Below are 19995 nucleotides of genomic sequence, written 5' to 3' on the forward strand. Positions count from 1 at the left end.
ACATTTTCAAATTAAGAGGGTCGTTCTAGTTTTTTCTCAAAATAATTAGAAATTGGTGGTTGAGGATGCAAATTGGTTTTAGTTGTGACTATAGATAGTATGGTGGCCTCAGTTGTGCATTAGATGCTTGAATTTGGTGTCTAGAGCTTGTTCGGGAGATAAACGATGGTTAATTTTGGTTGCAGAGGCTCAGGGTGGTGCAGGAAGGCTTGGGCGGCATTGACAATGCAAACGAGCGAAAAGAGTCGAAATGGGCTTCTCCATCCTTTTAACGAGCAACCGTTAGAATTTGGTGCGAAATTCATAAATGAACAGTGGATGGTTTTGGCTTTTGACGGGGCGACGGTTTTATGGACCATCACACCGCTTTTGGCGGGCATGCGGTATTTCCTTGAGAGCACATGATTTCACCTAGAGCTGCCATGTAGCAAAATCAGGCCCAGGCAAAACCACGAAACTCACATGCTCTCGAGTTAGTAAAGGTCGGAGATGGAATGAGTGCGATATGGATGCTTGTCGTTTGATCTAGGGGTGGGACGAGGGGTTAATGTAGTAGGGTTTGTTTAACTACACCTGGGTTGGTGGGTTAAAAAGTTTATGTTGGGGAAATATAACTTGAGAAGTTAATTAAATAATGTGGGGGGGGGGATAAAAACTTAGGATAAGGGGTTTCTATGGGTTTTTGAGGTAGAATAAAGAAATTAATAAGAGGGGAGGTGATTTTTCCATGGGAACTAGGTTTCACACTAGGGAAAGGGGTTTTTAGGGAGGGAGATGACATTTTGAGGGAAATTACTAGGAAAATATGTGAAACCGAGGGATACTGGTCAAAATGAGGGGAAAAGGGTATTTTAACAGGAAATGAGGGGATAATGGGGAAATTAGTAAATAAGTATGTGGGGGGTGAAATAAAATGAGGGGAAGTTAATCAAGTAAGCTAGTGAACATCTTTTCACTCTCATAAATGCTCCTGCACACTGAAACATAGGATTTAAATATGATAAATGTGGTTATGATTTAACAACCTTGTACATCTGCAATCTTTCTTCTAGCTACCCTTTATTTACCCTAACATTTTTTCTTCACTTTATTGGGTGCATTCGAGCTAGCAAACCCTCTATTTCCTTTTCTTTTGACATGCAAACTATCTAATTCTAACCTTATAACTTCCAATGGTTCATATTAAGCTTATGAGCACATTTTTATTCTCTACCTAACTACTGATCTGCCAAGGTTAAATAGTTTGGCTAGATCTTTATTCTCTATCTATAAACATGAAATTTAAAGCATGAATTAGTCAAGATTAAGCTAATGTCAAGTTGCACACAATCATTATTTCGTACATAAAAGTAAAAGCAATAGCACTTGAAGTTGTACACTTCCATGATCTGTTTTTTTGTTTAGGGTTCATATTTTTCACTTTTTTAATCTTTTCTTTTTCTTTTTTGTCCTTTGTTTATTCTTTTAGAATATACCCTCTTTACATTTTTTAATTTTTAATATGGAAAACATTTTGCAGAAAGCAAAAGTATGTACAATATTACAAGATTAACCATAGCCAATTGAAAATTATGAATACTTTTATTATAGGACCCTAACATAAACTTTTGTGCTTCAATTTCCATACATAATAATTTCTTCTATCATCCACACCTGTCACATCGGTTTAACTATAAAATCAAGACCTATTACATACCTTTCACTTGGTACTAAAATCCTCAGGAAATAAGAAAATGTGAAAGTGCATTCATAGAAAATACAACCTACAATAAATTCCTTTACATCCAAATTTTAAATTTTATTTTACTCAATTTTTATTTTAAAATTACTTTTCTTGCCTTAAAAAAAATAATAAAATATCAAATCACACTATGCTTCTTTCTAACTTGAATCACCATTACACTTATTCACACTAAAATATCTAGTGCAAATGCAAAAACCAATGAAAAATACCTTAATATTTTTTCTCCCAAATACACCATACTCTAAGATACCTTCGAAAATACCTTAATATTTTGATAGTCTACAATTTTAAATTAAAAACAGACTAATTTTAATTTAAATAGATATTAACCCACATCGTTATCCAAAAAAATCAATCGAACGCACTAAATTAAATGTGGCCATTCTAAATGGTACAAAACCTCTAAATTTTGAGAATCAACGGATCGGCCATAGAAGAGAACAGTGGATGGCCTCAACGACGGTTTCACTCGAGATGAACTTCACGGATTACGTTTGTCATTTCACTCATTAAGAAGTCCACTGATTACGATTGTTTTTTAAAATGCTAATAGGTTGCAGTCCGAAGACTTTCCGTTTCACTATTTAAAGGTTCCAGAAGATCCTATGTATGGCCAGTGCAACCTAATATCTGAATACAATATGATCGTTCCTTATGACAACTGTTCTTATTATTAATATATAACGTGAATAATGGCATTTGATTCAAGAAGAAGAAAGTGCTGACTATTTACGCGGATAGTGAGAGGCTTCTGTTTGCAGGCTGTAATAATTATATATAAATATATAATTATAAGGCTTCTGTTTGCAGGCTGTGAGAGGCTTCTGTTTTGCCAGAAGATATGGAAGCGTGAAGTCCTGTGTTCTTCCTGCACTTGAAGAATATTGCGACGGAAGTAATAGAGATGTCAGGTCTCAAAAGCAACACTGACAGCACGTCTGTTCGTGCAAATGATACAAATATCTCAATATTGAAACTCTTTAAATATGCTGATTTATTTGATCTCTGACTTGTGGCATTGGGCACTGTTGGAACTATTGCAGATGGACTGAACACGCCCATCACGATGTTTTTAATAAGCAGATTGATAGACGAAATAGGAAAATTTAGTTCCGCATTCAACGGAGATTTCGGTCATACTGTCGACACGGTAGTAATCATTTCCTTTACACAACAAAACTTGTCGCAATTCCCATCTCTCATATTGAGTAATGTCTCGGTTGTTGGGGATTTTTCTGGTAAAATCCCAAAAACAAACTAAATAAACTCCACAGAGGCAATGCTCTGTTTCCTTCTGCCACAGGATCTTTTTGCATAGGGAAGTTTTTAATAAAAATTCTCAAAACAGAGTATTACACAGCCATAAAAATCCTTGTATTCATTAAAATATAAAATGCCTGAAACAACATTCATCCTCTTTTACTGAGAGGGATTCACCAAAATATTTCAACCAATAAAAACTACTCTGTCTCCTCCTGAGAACTTACTGAGCTGGGTTTACTGCTGTAAAACCCCTTTTACATTCACTGCTGTGAAAAACTATTTTACACTTACTGCTGTAAAAATAAATTTACATATATTCCTGTAAAAATAACTTTTACATTACATTCACTCTGAGGTAAAAAAAAACCATTTCTTTACTCACACCATTTACACTGCTGTGTAATACATTTCTTCATCCGCTCCTCCTCGTTTTCTCTATTCGCACTGCTGTGCATTCATCCTTGCAAAAACAAATCAACACATAAAAACCATCTGCCGCTCCCCTATTCTTTTCTTCATGCACTGCTGTGCATTTCCTTGGCTTTTGCTCCTGCTTCATTTTACAATATATTCAACTGCATAAAAATTACAGAAAGGAACATATGCGCTCCACGTTTTTCATTTATGCACTGATTTGCAAAAATTACATGGTTCTTCGCTGCGTGGTTCATTACAAAATGGTCAACGCACATTCCTTTTTTTTTTAAACATATTACAAAAAACATATGCATTTGTTTTTGGCTTTTTAATGCATATCCAATACATTCCCAAAAAAGATAATACGTGAATATGATCTTTTATGCCCATACCTCTCGTTGATATAAAAATAATAAAATTAAATGTTCTACCATCCATTTACGAACCACAATAAATTCAATTTAATTCCTTTTGCAGACAGGACCGGCAGTGAGAGACAAACGTTTGATTTACTCCACGCAACGCTTTTAATGTTGGCTGTATGCAGGTTTTGTTGATGGACGGCGGAGGACGATCAGGCAGATCAGACGGCGGACAAGAATATCGGGAGGCCTTACTTGACTCAACGATAGCACTCGAGAAATGACATCTGCTTACGTATGTTGAGAGCCACGCGACAGCACTATATTATATCGGGCTCAAAAATACGGAAACCACTTTCACGCAAAAGCGGTCTGATATCCCTCAAGGTGGTTTTTGGTTTTGCTCCGGTGATTTTGGGTGCTGCCGTATTGTCTACGTCCGCCTGCACGGTGTTTGCAACCTGCAGTTGGAATTAACATTCCAACACTCCCCTTTAATTTCAACTGCTGGGCATTCAATCATACCCAAACACTTCCTCACATAGAGGGATTCACCAACATTGCTGTTAGAAAGACATCTTCCTCACATAGAGGGATTCACCAATCTTCCTCGCATAGAGGGATTCACCAACTGCTTCTGATGCAGTTCCACAAACAACAAAATAGTCTTCCTCTTAACAGAGGGATTCACCTGAGACTGTGCTGAAGAGCACCTTCCTCTTGACAGAGGGATTCACCGGTGTATGCTAAAAAGCATCTTCCTCTTGACAGAGGGATTTACCACACTATGCTGAAAAGCATCTTCCTCTTGACTGAGGGATTCACCATGACACTGTGCTGAAAAGCACCTTCCTCTTTATCAAAGGGTTTCACCAAATGACTGCTTCAAGTGCAGTTCCAAGACAAAACATTCATTGCGCTGTTGTGCATACCCATTACATTGTTCTTTTATGCTGCTGCATATTCTCTGCTGCACTGTTGTGCCATCTTCTTTGTTGCGTCTACCCCACACTGCTGTGTCTGCTCCACGCTACTGCGTCTACACCTGCACTGCTGTGTGTTAATAAAAAAATCTTACATATGCGTTGTTGCGCCTTTCCTTTCTCACATTCACATTGTTGTGTGAGAATTCTTTACTTGTGCACTTATGCGTGCTTCCCTTCTTCACAATGGGAAAACGTTTCTTCACGCTGCTGCGTGCTCCCCTTCATTGATTACAATCGTACTTCTACTGTGTCTCACTTGCATTTCAGATGCAAACAACACACTCACTGCACTTACATTTACTGCTGTAAAGAAAAATTTCTTCTACATGTGCTACTGCCCATTACATTTCATTTCTTCAACAAAAAACTTCATGCTGCTACATTTTTCATATTTACACTGCTGTGTGTTTTTACTACATATTCTCCAACAACAAAAACAAAACTTACATTACCCTTTTCACTGTTGTGTGAAAAAATTCATTGCATTCTCAAACACTAGGCATTTACGCTTTGCTGCGTTTTGCCCTCTTCTCATTTTCCTCTCACTGCTTTGCGTTTTCATTGCCAATACAAAACATTTCATCTGTTGTGCATTACACTCACTCTGCTGTGAGTATATTCTCTCACATTACATAAAAAATTCCATTGCTATGCATTTCAATGCATGTGCTCCACAAAAAAAAATTCAAACTGCTGTTCATTCTAATCCATGTGCGTTACACACAAAAGTTTCCATGCTGCCCCTGTTCTATGTTCTGCCTTCGCACTGCTGTGCGGGTCTCCTTGCTTCTCATTTTCCTTATTGCGTTGTTGCACTTCACATTTCAATGCTGCCCCTTTTTCTTCTCCGCACTTCTGTGCATATTGCATTGCATATGTGACAAAAAACAAAGCAAAAACATTACAGTTTTCATCATCGCTGCATATTACATTTCAGAGAGATTAACAAAAAGATTTCATTTGCGACTGCTGCGCTGCAATACATCCTCCACTCAATCTCCATGCCCTGCAGACTTTTCTTCTCTGCTTTTATGGCAGATTTAATTCCATATCTCTCCCCTATAAGAAAATCTTCATCAAAGAATGACTGTTAAAACAGTTCAGCAATAATGATCAATAATTACAGGCTCCCCCTTAACTGTATGCATCATCTTCTTTCAGCGAAGTTTTCTCAAAAGAAACTTAGATCAACTAGGGAGCTCAAGGGGCTTTCAGACTGTATTTCTTTCCTTCTCCATACTTGTGTAACTTTCTTCTTTTGTGTGGGTCTCGCTTGCGTAGGAGCCCATGTTAAGTTACAATCACGTGCCATATGCCCAATGTTATGACACTTGAAACATTCAACATTGTTCATGAATAAGAATTCATGATTTCTTCTTGTAAAATTGTTTCTTGGAGATTGTCGGAGACTACAACATCTATCTCTATGAAATTCTCTACAGTCTTTTGCCATATGACCAAAGTTTGAACAAAAGTAACAATAACCATAAAATGAACTTTGGTACCTGGGAGATGGAGGTTTCCTTGATGTACTTCTGAAGCCTTGCTGCCTTGAGATCCTTTGATGATAACCATTGCATCTTACCTCTTTGACATCAGCTACATTTCTTCTTGGAGCTGGTTTTCTGCTTGGAGTAGGATTTCTTATATTGCAGCCTTCATTTTTCCCCTTGCCTTTGCTGGAACTAGGAGCATCACAATTTCTTTCTTCCTTCTTCGCATCTCCTTTGCTTAAAGCATTTTAATTTTTGTTTGAGGGTTCACATACATACCCAAGTCCTGATTTATCAGATGGAGATCTGTGATAGCTGAGCATGTCATCCAAGGCTTGAGAGCTCTTCATGATTTTGTTCATCCCTTCAACCTTTTTCTTGAGGAGAACAATCTCTTCTTCTAATTTTTCACATTCATCATTCTTCTTTGCAAGTTGTTCCTCAGTTTCTTCTTTGCTACGAGTAGCTTCAGCTGCTACTATTTTAAGGGAGATAATATCAGACTTCATTTTGGAGATTTCTGCTTGACTGCTCTCCATTTTCTTTTCAGCTTCTTGTGCCTGCTTCCTGGCTTCTTGTAGTTCAGACTTAAGGGAGGAGACCTCTTCCTTGTACTGTCCAATCTCTTCTACAAGCTTGTTCACTCTCTTGTGCCTTTGTTCAAGTTGACTTGACAAGGCATCTTCCTGCTTCTTTGCTTCATTCAGCTGATTTGTCATGGATATGACTTCTTCATGATGTTTCCTCTTGCATTGATCAAGCTCCTTCTTAAGCTTGACGAGCTCTTCATCCCTTTCTTTTACTTGAAGCTTGATGAGGTCAACCTTCTCATTTTCAGCTTCTATGATGGGTTTAGAATTTTCTTCTTCACTGATGGTCATGGTCAGTGCTCCCTTTGCATGAAGGTCATGAAGTCTGTCCCAAATATCCTTTGCTGATGAATATTTTCCTAATTTCTTCTTTATAGAATCAGGCAGTCCATCCAAGATTATTTTTGCTGCTTGTGCATTATACTCCTTGGATTCTTTATCCTTCTTGCTATCATCAATCACTGATTCCCAGATTTCAATCCCTTGAGACTGTAAGACAGCCCTCATTTTTATTTCCCACATATCAAAATTTCCATTAAACTTTGAAGCCTCAAATAGAATGCTTTCAAATAGATCGTCTTCTATTTTAGTAGAAGAGGGAGACACAACCTTAGGGGATTTGGAGGCTTTCTTCTTTGACCTTGCCATTCTTAACTATTTTTAAAATCCCTGACTGTGTTTTTAAAATGACTCACTGTTTCTTCAACAACAACACAGAAAAAAAAAAAACTTTGAGGAATCCCTGGGTTCTTTTGCCTGAGACTTCACACTGCTGGAGAAGTTTTACTGTTGCTGCAACAAGAGTCTTTCCTTCAGCTTCTTTGACACTTCAAAGAGCCTGAACCTGCTCTGTCACCATCAAAGAGCCTGGACCAGCTCTGATACCACTGTTGGGGATTTTTCTGGTAAAATCCCAAAAACAAACTAAATAAACTCCACAGAGGCAATGCTCTGTTTCCTTCTGCCACAGGATCTTTTTGCACAGGGAAGCTTTTAATAAAAATTCTCAGAACAGAGTATTACACAGCCATAAAAAGCCTTGTATTCATTAAAATATAAATTGCCTGAAACAACATTCATCCTCTTTTACTGAGAGGTATTCACCAAAATATTTCAACCAATAAAAACTACTTTGTCTCCTCCTGAGAACTTACTGAGCTGGGTTTACTGCTGTAAAACCCCTTTTACATTCACTGCTGTGAAAAACTATTTTACACTTACCGCTGTAAAAATAAATTTACATATATTCTTGTAAAAAGAACTTTTACATTACATTCACAGTGAGGTAAAAAAAAAACCATTTCTTTACTCACACCATTTACACTGTTGTGTAATACATTTCTTCATCCGCTCCTCCTCGTTTTCTCTATTCGCACTGCTGTGCATTCATCCTTGCAAAAACAAATCAACACATAAAAACCATCTGCCGCTCCCCTATTCTTTTCTTCATGCACTGCTGTGCATTTCCTTGGCTTTTGCTCCTGCTTCGTTTTACAATATATTCAACTGCATAAAAATTACACACAGGAACATATGCGCTCCACGTTTTTCATTTATGCACTGCTGTGCAAAAATTACATGGTTCTTCGCTGCGTGGTTCATTACAAAATGGTCAACGCACATTCCTTTTTTTTTAAAACATATTACAAAAAACATATGCATTTGTTTTTGGCTTTTTAATGCATATCCAATACATTCCCAAAAAAGATAATACGTGAATATGATCTTTTATGCCCATACCTCTCGTTGATATAAAAATAATAAAATTAAATGTTCTACCATCCATTTACGAACCACAATAAATTCAATTTAATTCCTTTTCCAGACAGGACCTACAGTGAGAGACAAATGTTTGATTTACTCCATGCAACGCTTTTAATGTTGGTTGTATGCAGGTTTTGTTGATGGACGGCGGAGGACGATCAGGCAGATCAGACGGCAGACAAGAATATCAGGAGGCCTTACTTGACTGAACGATAGCACCCGAGAAATGACATCTGCTTACGTATGCTGAGAGCCACGCGGCAGCACTATATTATATCGGGCTCAAAAATACGGAAACCACTTTCACGCAAAAGCAGTCCGATATCCCTCAAGGTGGTTTTTGGTTTTGCTCCGGCGGTTTTGGGTGCTGCCGTATTGTCCACGTCCGCCTGCACGGTGTTTGCAACCTGCAGTTGGAATTAACATTCCAACATCGGTGTTGTTTGATTGTGCAGTATTCCTTATATCTGATGTATTTATTGATTGGTGTCTTTTTTGCTGCGTTTTTAGGTTGGTATCATATCTTCCTCCTCCTTTCACACTTTGCAATGTTTATTTGAAGGCTTTTCTTATGATCTTACCTATGACTAATGCTTTGCTTCCCTTTTTCTCATCAGAGGCGTTCTGTTGGGTGAGGACCGGCGAAAGGCAGGCGTCTCGGATGCGCTTGAAATATTTGAAAGCCATACTGAGGCAGGACAAGGGATTCTTCGACACCCAAGGCACCACCACATCGGAAGTGGTTACAAACGTTATTAATGATATTTTCGCTGAAAAGGTATGATCTTAATTACTTTATCCTCTCATCTAATTCGTTGAGTTTTCTAATTCTGATGCTAATATTGTCCATTCTCAGATACCTAACTTCCTCATGAAGATGTCTTTTTTCGTCGGCGGTTATTTTGTGGCATTCTACTTGACATGGAGACTCACAATAGTGTCATTTCCATTCTTAATCTTTTTGATAATTCCCGGGGTAATGTATGGACGGATTCTGGTGGAGACTTCTCGCAAGTTGAATGAAGCCTATAATATAGCCGGCAATATTGCAGAGCAAGCTCTTTCATCCATTAGGACAATCTTTACTTTCGTTGGAGAGGACAGGACAATGACCAAGTTCTCCGATGCGCTTAACTTAACTGTAAAGATTGAACTTAAACAAGGTCTGGTCAAAGGGTTGACAATAGGTAGCACAGCAGTGACCTTCGGTATCTGGGCCTTCAACGCTTGGTATGGTAGCACATTGGTTATGTATCATGGGGCTAGCGGAGGAAGGATTTTCGTCACTTCATTTCTCATACTTCTGGGTGGCTTGTAAGTTTTCTCCCTATCCATTTCTCTCCTCCTCAGTTATTTCTATAATTGATACAAGAACGGAAAATTTAATCCATTTTGTTAAGTTCAATCACAATTTCTGGAATCACTGGTGTGTTTGCAGAGCTCTCAGGACTGCGCTTCCTAATATAAGATACTTCTCAGAGGCACGTGCTGCTGGTAAACGCATCTTTGAGATGATCGACAGAGAACCGATCATTGATTGGGAAGATCCAAAAGGAGAAATATTGCAGGAGGTCAGCGGCGAAATTGAATTTAGAAACGTTGAGTTTGCATATCCATCTCGACCAGAGTCCAAGATATTTCACAATTTCTGTGTCACTATTCCATCAAGCAAGACCGTTGCATTGGTGGGAGGAAGCGGGTCAGGCAAGTCTACGGTTGTGGCATTGATAGAGAGGTTCTATGATCCGCTCACTCGAGAAATTTTGTTGGATGGAGTGAACACTAAAACGCTACAATTGAAATGGTTCCGTTCCCAGATTGGACTAGTAAGTCAAGAACTTGCACTCTTTGCTACACCAATCAAGGAAAACATTCTATTCGGGAAGGATGGAGCTAGCACGGATCAGGTTATTGTTGCTGCCAAACCTTCCAATGCTCACAATCTCATCAGTCAACTACCAGATGGTTATGACACATAGGTAAAATTTATCTTTTCTTTCTCATCTTCCATTTCTGGCAAGTGCAGTCGATTTGAATTTCCTTTCATTTGGGTAATACAAGTGGGTGAGCGCGGAGTCCAGATGTCCGGAGGGCAAAAGCAACGTATAGCTATTGCAAGAGTTATGCTCAAGGATCCTCGTCTACTTCTTCTAGACGAGGCCACGAGTGCTCTAGATGCAGAGTCATAGAAGATTGTTCAGGACGCTCTAGAGCAAGCTTCAGTTGGACGCACAACAATTATAGTCGCTCATCGCCTCTCCACAATCCGCAACGCGGACATGATTACGGTGGTTCAAAATGGTCATGTGATCAAGATAGGCCCGCATGAAAATCTGATCTATAAACCCCATGGAGCATATGCTACTTTGGTTCAGCTGCAACAGGCCATGGCAGATGAGCCAGATGAGCGATTCGAAGGCTCCACTGTGCTAGACCAGTCTTTGAGAGCAAGGAGCTCTAGTATCTATAGCAGATCGAGTTCGAACATGTCTGCTGTTGGCATTATGGCTAAAGTGTTGTCCTTGATGGCAACCCATTCAGGTGATAGATCACAGTACTTCAAGTCAGCAACAGAGATTGATGATAAGCTATCAAATATTGAAGAAAATAAGGGGTACGCAGGTACACCTTACATAAGGTGCGTACACGCAGGTCGGAGTTACATAAAGTGCGTACATACCCACAGGTCAGCCGTTCAGGAGGTGCGTACCCCCAGTGCACACATTTCAAGGCAAAGAAATTCACACGTGGGGTTTCTTATGTTTAACCTTTGGTATTTAGTTGACGGTTTTGTGTTATTATGGTGTCGGCCCGTGGTATTAATCCATGATTTAAGGAAGAGCTTTCCTATATAAAGCAAAGGAGATCATTTGGCTTATGCATGTTTTTGGTTGAATATCTTATGAGGGCTAGATCTGAAATATTATGATCTCTTGGGAATATGTCTAGATCTAAATAAGGCGAATCTACTGATGGATTGAGATCTCTTCGGCGCATGTTCAGATCTGTAGATCTGACTATCTAGGTTATTTCTGAAGTCCTGAAATCATCTATGCCCGAAGGTACGCAGGTACAATGAAAGAAAAGTGCGTACATACGCAGGAATGAAGAGTTTCGGGTGCATACTGTAAGCCGGCGAGCAGTTGAGCAGGGTGCATACTGTAAGCAGGCGAGCAGTTGAGCAGGGTGCGTACTGTAAGCAGGCGAGCAGTTGAGCAGGGTGCGTACTCTAAGCAGGCGAGCAGTTGAGCAGGGTGCGTACTGTAAGCAAGCAAGCAGTTGAGCAGGGTGCGTACTGTAAGCACGCAAGCAGTTGAGCAGGGTGCTTACGTAAGCAGGCGAGCAGTTGAGCAGGGTGCTTACTTCTCTTAAGATCTTTGTTTATCATTGCTGTGTTCTAGGTTTGGTTCTATTATTGTTGATCTGGTTACTACAGTTGACTGGGTGATTTTCTTATACTTTATGATCATTTGATGCTTATGGATCCAGTTTGAAAATTTATGAAAATTGGTCCTTGTAAGAAAAGAAGTAGGGGGTTGTAGCTCCCTTCCAGGAGAGACTGGAAAACAAGAGAGAGTTGTAGCTCTCTGCAGGTTGCAGCCTGCGTACTGGTAAAGGATTGCACCAGTACAAAACCATTCTAAAAGGAGTTTCTAATTTGAAAGAAGATAGAGACATATTGCAGCAGGTGGTTTTCACCCACATTGGGTTTCCACCTTACATCTTGTGTTCTTTGGTGTGACTATCTGTTTTCTTTGTTCATGCTCATTATTTTATGGTACTGACATACACAAATAATTCAAAGAACAAATAAAGAAGATTTATTAAAGATAATACTGATTCACCCCCCCCCCCTCTCAGTATTATTTCCAACAATTGGTATCAGAGCAGGTCCTTTAGAGAAGCTTGATCGCTTGAAGGTAGATCGTTCATCATGAGCAACTACGAGAGAGAAGCATCAATCAGGCCACCGGTTTTTTGATGGGACAAACTTCAATTATTGGAAGGTAAGAGTTACTGCCTATCTTCAATCTCTTGGTACAGAAGTTTGGGACATCGTAGAGATAGGCTACGCTTTTTCCTTCAGCTACTCCTACAGATGCAACCGAGAAAAAGAAGTATGAAACAAATGCAAAAGCAGTCAGTACTCTATTAGGATGTATATCTCAATCAGAATTCATGAAGGTAATGCACTATAAATCCGCAAAAGAAATATGGGACAAAATTGTGACGAGCTATGAAGGAGATGAATAGGTAAAGTGTGTTAAACTTCAAACTCTCAGAATTCAGTATGAGACTCTCAAAATGTATAATGATGAAAGTGTGGCTAACTATTTTCTTCGGGTAGATGAGGTTGTTAATTGTATGAAAATTTTGGGTGAAGAAATAAAAGAGGCTATTGTGGTTGAAAAGGTTCTAAGATCATTGTCCCCCAAGTTTGAATCTAAAGTATCTGCAATAGAAGAAAAGGAAAATCTACGAATTCTTACTATGTCTCAGCTACATGGAATTCTAACTGCTTATGAAATGAGAAAGGGAGGTCCATCAGACAGAAGAGAAGCTGCTTTCAAGGCATCAGGCAAAGGAGATTATTATGAAGCGAGCCACGTCCCAGAAGAAGAGGAAGAAGAATCAAATTTTGTCAGAAATCTTCAAAGGGGTTCTGGAAGGTTCAGAGGTAAGTTACCTTTTAAATGCTTTGCTTGTGGAAGAGTAGGTCATTATGCTGCAAAATGTCCTTATAAGGATAAAGGAAAGGAACCTGCTAGATGGAACAAGAAACAGAATGCAAATAAGAAAAGCTACTACACTCATGAAGATAGTGATGGTCTATCAAACAGTGATGAAGATGATCAAGGTAATGAATATAAGTTGTTAATGGCATTTGAAGATGATGATTATATCGATGCTATAAATGTGGATAACCTTTATGATGAAATTACTAGACTCAAGAGATGTATAGAAGAAAAGAACATGATCATTGATACTCTACAATTTCAAATTGATGAAAAGGAAAAACATCTTGAAAAATTAGAAGGTGAAATTGTTGGTCTTAGAAAAGAGATTGAGAAAACAAAAGCTATTAATCTCAAGTTTGTCAAAGGATCTGAAACTTTGGATGAGATTATCAATGTGCAACGGTCTCCACTAAACAAGACAGGTCTGGGCTATAATGGAGAAACTTCTCAAGCATCCACCTCAAAAAGTTATCTTGATGCAGCAAGAAAAAATGAGCAAAAGCACAATGAAGATCATCAGGTAAAGCAGGGACGAATTACAAACAGAAACTATCAGGGGCAATCCATCTTAAGAGTGAACAAAAGCTACAACTAGCCACAGGTAAAATCTTCTCAATTTGGTTCAAGAATAGATGACAATAGAAATTACAACCAATTGGTTGGTAGATTCGATAACCGCAGAAGTTTCTTCAATGGACAATGCTTTTCTTGCCATAACTTTGGTCACAAAGCAGCTCAATGTGTTGCATATAAAATGATCATGACTAGGGAAGCTCAAAAACAAAGAAGTATGACCGGGATTACAAAAAGGACCTATAACAACTTTTCGGTTCTTGAAAATGAAGTTGAATCTTCTATTTGCAATAACTTTGGTCATGAAGACTCTGAATGCAGGAGCAGGTTTCAGCAGAAAAAAGAACAAGCCTCAAGCACCCAAACATGGAGAATAAGGGAACCACAAACAGAAAGATGTGGGATAGCATCTTATGCAGAGGGACAAGAAAATCAATGGTACATTGACAGTGGATGTTCAAAGCATATGACAGGTGATAAATAAAAACTTGAATCACATTCTGCTCTAGAAAAAGGAAAGAAAGTCTCTTTTGGAAATGATACTCCTGCAACTATAAAAGGAAAAGTCATTGCTCAGTTAAAAGAAAAGGTCAAGGCTGGAAATGTTTTGAATGTTGATGGATTGAAGCATAATCTTCTAACTGTCAGCCAGATGTGTGATCAAAGAACCAAGGTTATATTCAGATCAAATGGATGTCTTGTTCGTGATCTTGATACAGGTAAAATAGTGATCAAAGGCAAAAGAACTCCAAATAATCTGTACATATTTGAAGAAGGACAACAACAATTCTATCTGAGCAAGGATGATGAGCACTGGTTATGGCATCGGAGGTTGGGACATCTAAGCTTTTCACAAATAAGGAAAGCATGCAAATATCAGGCAGTTCGCGATCTTCCAGATATCAAAATTCCTGACAACACCATATGCAAATCATGTCAGTTTGGAAAACAAACCAGAACTAACTTTCCAGAGAAAGAAGGATCAGCTAGCATGCCTCTTGAGCTAGTACATACAGATACATGCGGTCCTTTCAGGAAAAGAACACCTCGAGGAGAAGAATACTTGATATTATTCATTGACGATTTCTCCAGGTTTGTCTGGTTAGGACTTATGAAGCACAAAGATGAAGCATTCGAAAAATTCAAATCCTTCAAAGCCTTGGTTGAAAATGAATCAGGTCACAAAATTAAGTGCCTCAGATCCGACAGAGGTGGGGAATTTACTTCAAATGAATTTTTCGATTTCTGCGAAGAACATGGGATAAGAAGAGAATTCTCTACAGCAAGAACTCCTCAGCACAATGGAGTTGTGGAAAGAATGAATAGAACAGTCCAACAAATGGCTCGTGCTATGCTTGATGAGTCAGGAACTCCCGCAACTTTCTGGGGTGAAGCTGCACATGCTGCAGTTGTTATTCTCAACAAAACAAATGTCCGGGTGAACAACACTCAAACTCCTCATGAGCTCTGGAGTGGTAGGACTCCTTCTGTAAAGCACTTCAAAATCTTTGGGAGAAAATGCTATATCAAGAATAGTGATGAGCAGCTTGGTAAACTTGAACCTAGAGCAGATGAAGGCATTCTTCTTGGTTACTCTCCACACAGCAAAGCATACAAATGCTACAATAAAAGACTTGGCAGAATTGTTGACAGCATTGATGTAGTGGTTGATGAGAAGGGATACATTCCTAGGCAAGTACATCATGAAGACATCGAAGAAGATGAAGGCTACCCCCAACGACAGAATGATGAAGAAGAAGAACCTCAAGAAGAAACTCAAGAAGAACCAGAGGAGCAAACAAGATTAGAAGAAAAGACTCCATCCAGATACGTCCAGAAGAATCATCCAGAATCTCAGATTATGGGGCAGAAAGAAGCAGGTGTACAAACAAGAAGAATAGTTGCAGAAGCTTCAAGCTATTTGGCATTACTCTCCTCTACTGAACCACAAAATGTGAAAGAGGCATGCAAAGATGAACGTTGGGTGAAGGCAATGGATGAAGAACTTGAGCAGATCGAAAAGAACAACACTTGGGAGCTGGTTCCTAGACCAAAGGATAAGAATGTTATCGGAACAAAATGGGTGTTCAAAAATAAATTGAATGAAAATGGGGAAGTAATTAGAAACAAAGCCAGACTTGTTTGTAAAGGGTATGCGCAGCAAGAAGGAATAGACTTTGAAGAAACCTTTGCTCCTGTTGCAAGACTTGAGGCCATTCGAATGTTCCTTGCTCTCTCAAGTTTTCAAAACTTCAAAGTATTTCAAATGGACGTGAAATCAGCCTTTCTGAATGGAGACTTGGAAGAAGAAGTATACATTGAACAACCAGATGGGTTCATTCTTGGAAATGATCCAAATCTTGTTTGCAGATTGAAAAAGGCTCTCTATGGTCTCAAACAAGCTCCAAGGGCTTGGTACTACCGTTTGGACAAATATCTTCATCAACAAGGCTTTTCAAAAGGATCAGCAGATAGCAATCTTTATATAAAAGTTGAAAATGACAAATTGCTAATACTTGTTGTGTATGTAGATGACATTATTTTTGGGAGCAATGAAGAAGCTATGAGTCAAAGCTTTGCCTTGGTCATGCAGAAAGAATTTTAAATGTCCTTGCTAGGAGAACTGACATATTTCCTTGGTTTGCAAATCCAACAAAAAGAAGGAGGAATCTTTTTATCTCAAACCAAGTATCTCAAACAGATTTTGAAGAAATATGGTATGGAATATGCAAAACCAGTATGTACACCCATGGTCATAGGATGTAGCCTCAGTGCGAAAGATGAATCTGCAGCAGTACATCAACCAACCTACAGATCTATGATTGGAAGTTTACTTTATTTGACAGGTACCCGACCGGACATCATGCAAGCAGTTGGAATAGTTGGAAGATTTCAGGCAAATCCGAAGGAGACTCATCTTCAGGCAGTGAAAAAAATTTTCAAATATCTTCAAGGGACTCAAAATTATGGCTTATGGTATCCTAGAGATACAGATCTTACACTTCATGCTTATACAGATGCATATTGGGCCGGAAGCGTGGATGACAGGAAAAGCACAAGTGGTGGTGCGTTCTTTATGGGTTCCAGACTGGTATCTTGGTTCAACAAGAAACAGAGTTCGATTGCCTTGTCTACAGCTGAAGCGGAATATGTTGCTGCTGCATCTTGTTGCACCCAACTCCTTTGGATGATGTAGACTTTGCAGGATTTTCAAATCACTTGTACACCACCAATCCCCATCTTATGTGATAACACAAGTGCAATCAGCATCTCAAAGAATCCTGTTATGCATTCAAAAACGAAGCACATACCAATCAAGTATCATTTTCTCCGGGAACAAGTGCTTGAACAGAAGGTCAAGTTGGAGTATGTTCCTTCTAAGGAACAAGTTGCTGATATTCTCACCAAACCATTTCCCAGGGACACTTTTGAATACCTCAGGCAAAAGCTGGGGGTTGTCGATGCATCATCTTATTGCTGAACCTTTTCTGATTGATGGTACAGGTTCAGGGGGAGCATATAATGCATTGTTGGCATTATGGAGGATGTGCAGAAGGAGATCTTGGAAGTAGCTGCAATATGTCTCTATCTCTTTCATGGTGGATTATGGTTCTTCGTTGCAGATCTGGTTCATATTCAGGGGGAGCATGTTCTTAGGGGGAGCATAACCCTTTGCCCTTGATGTCAAAGGGGGAGAATGAAGCTGAAGTTTTGAGGTTGCCATCAAGTCCAAAGGGGGAGATTGTTGGCATTATGGCTAAAGTGTTGTCCTTGATGGCAACCCATTCAGGTGATAGATCACAGTACTTCAAGTCAGCAGCAGAGATTGATGATCAGCTATCAAATATTGAAGAAAATAAGGGGTACGCAAGTACACCTTACATAAGGTGCGTACACGCAGGTCGGAGTTACATAAAGTGCGTACATACCCACAGGTCAGCCGTTCAGGAGGTGCGTACCCCCAGTGCACACATTTAAAGGCAAAGAAATTCACACGTGGGGTTTCTTATGTTTAACCTTTGGTATTTAGCTGACGGTTTTGTGTTATTATGGTGTCGGCCCGTGGTATTAATCCATGATTTAAGGAAGAGCTTTCCGATATAAAGCAAAGGAGATCATTTGGCTTATGCATGTTTTTGGTTGAATATCTTATGAGGGCTAGATCTGAAATATTATGATCTCTTGGGAATATGTCTAGATCTAAATAAGGCGAATCTACTGATGGATTGAGATCTCTTCGGCGCATGTTTAGATCTGTAGATCTGACTGTCTGGGTTATTTCTAAAGTCCTGAAATCGTATATGCCCGAAGGTACGCAGGTACAGTGAAAGAAAAGTGCGTACATATGCAGGAACGAAGAGTTTCGGGTGCGTACTGTAAGCAGGTGAGCAGTTGAGCAGGGTGCGTACTGTAAGCAGGCGAGCAGTTGAGCAGGGTGCGTACTGTAAGCAGGCGAGTAGTTGAGCAGGGTGCGTACTATAAGCAGGCGAGCAGTTGAGCAGGGTGCGTACTGTAAGAAGGCAAGCAGTTGAGCAGGGTGCGTACTGTAAGCAGGCAAGCAGTTGAGCAGGGTGCTTACGTAAGCAGGCGAGCAGTTGAGCAGGGTGCTTACTTCTCTTAAGATCTTTGTTTATCATTGCTGTGTTCTAGGTTTGGTTCTATTATTGTTGATCTGGTTACTACAGTTGACTGGGTGATTTTCTTATACTTTATGATCATTTGATGCTTATGGATCCAGTTTGAAAATTTATGAAAAGTGGTCCTTGTAAGAAAAGAAGTAGGGGGTTGTAGCTCCCTTCCAGGAGAGACTGTAAAACGAGAGAGAGTTGTAGCTCTCTGCAGGTTACAGCCTGCGTACTGGTAAAGGACTGCACCAGTACAAAACCATTGTAAAAGGAGTTTCTAATTTGAAAGAAGATAGAGACATATTGCAGCAGGTGGTTTTCACCCACATTGGGTTTCCACCTTACATCTTGTGTTCTTTGGTGTGACTATCTGTTTTCTTTGTTCATGCTCATTATTTTATGGTACTGACATACACAAATAATTCAAAGAACAAATAAAGAAGATGTATTAAAGATAATACTGATTCACCCCCCCCTCTCAGTATTATTTCCAACATCTGCATCAGTCCAGCGAGAACTGATAGTTGAATAGAAGCCTCCGCCCGTCCCTTCATTCGGTCGACTGCTTCTTTTAAATACTCCGGAATGGAAGCATGCTCTATTAGGCTGTGCAGGAGCCTTAGCTTTTGGAGCAGTTCAACCTGTCTATTCCTTTTTCCTTGGGGAAGTTATATCTGTATTTTTTCTTCAAGACCATCACCAAATCAAATCCAAAATCAAAGTATACTCCTCCATTTTTGCGGCCTTGGGAGTGATAACGTTCTTAGTGAACGTGCTGCAGCATTACAATTTTGCAGCTATGGGGGAATATCTTACAAAAATAATTCGAGAGCGGATGCTATCCAAGATCTTTACGTTCGAGGTTGGGTGGTTCGAGAAGGACGAGAATTCTAGCGGAGCTCTTTGCTCCAAACTCGCAACGGAGGCTATTGTGGCAAGTACCTAACCTAAATGCTTTAATATTTCTAATAATGTTGGGATTTGTGTCACAGTTTTCTGATGATTAGAATGTTTTATTTGTATTATAGGCGAGGTCCCTGGTTGGAGATCGTATATCGTTACTTGTACAAACTTCTTCCCCCGTGATAGTAGCCTTCACAATGGATTTGATTTTATCATGGCGCCTTGCAGTTGTAATGATTGCAGTGCAACCCGTCAAAGTATTATGTTTCTACACCAAAAAGGTTCTGCTTAAGGCCATGTCTCAAAACTCTCTCAAAGCTCAAGATAAAGGCAGTCAACTAGCAGCAGAAGCTGTTGCTAACCATCGTACTATTAGTGCATTCTCTTCACACGACAAGATTCTCCATCTCTTCGAAAAGACTCAAGAAGGACCTCTCAGAGACATTATCAAACATGTTGGAAATTTCTGGTAATTTCAAACACAAATTAACTGAAGACAGAGCAATGTTCTGTTTTGCTGCCGCAGGATCTTTTGC

The 19995-nt window shown here is 39.4% G+C and overlaps 1 pseudogene; it reads left to right on the top strand.

Moving 5' to 3' along the window:
* The first annotated feature begins 2648 nt into the window (after window positions 1–2648).
* Window positions 2649–19995, top strand: part of LOC149207102 (ABC transporter B family member 15-like) — a 28560-nt pseudogene continuing 11213 nt past the window's right edge.

This window comes from Pinus tabuliformis, chromosome 1_2 (assembly GCF_031772625.1).
Source record: "Pinus tabuliformis cultivar Carrire ecotype Pingquan chromosome 1_2, CPIR1, whole genome shotgun sequence".
NCBI lineage: Eukaryota > Viridiplantae > Streptophyta > Pinopsida > Pinales > Pinaceae > Pinus > Pinus tabuliformis.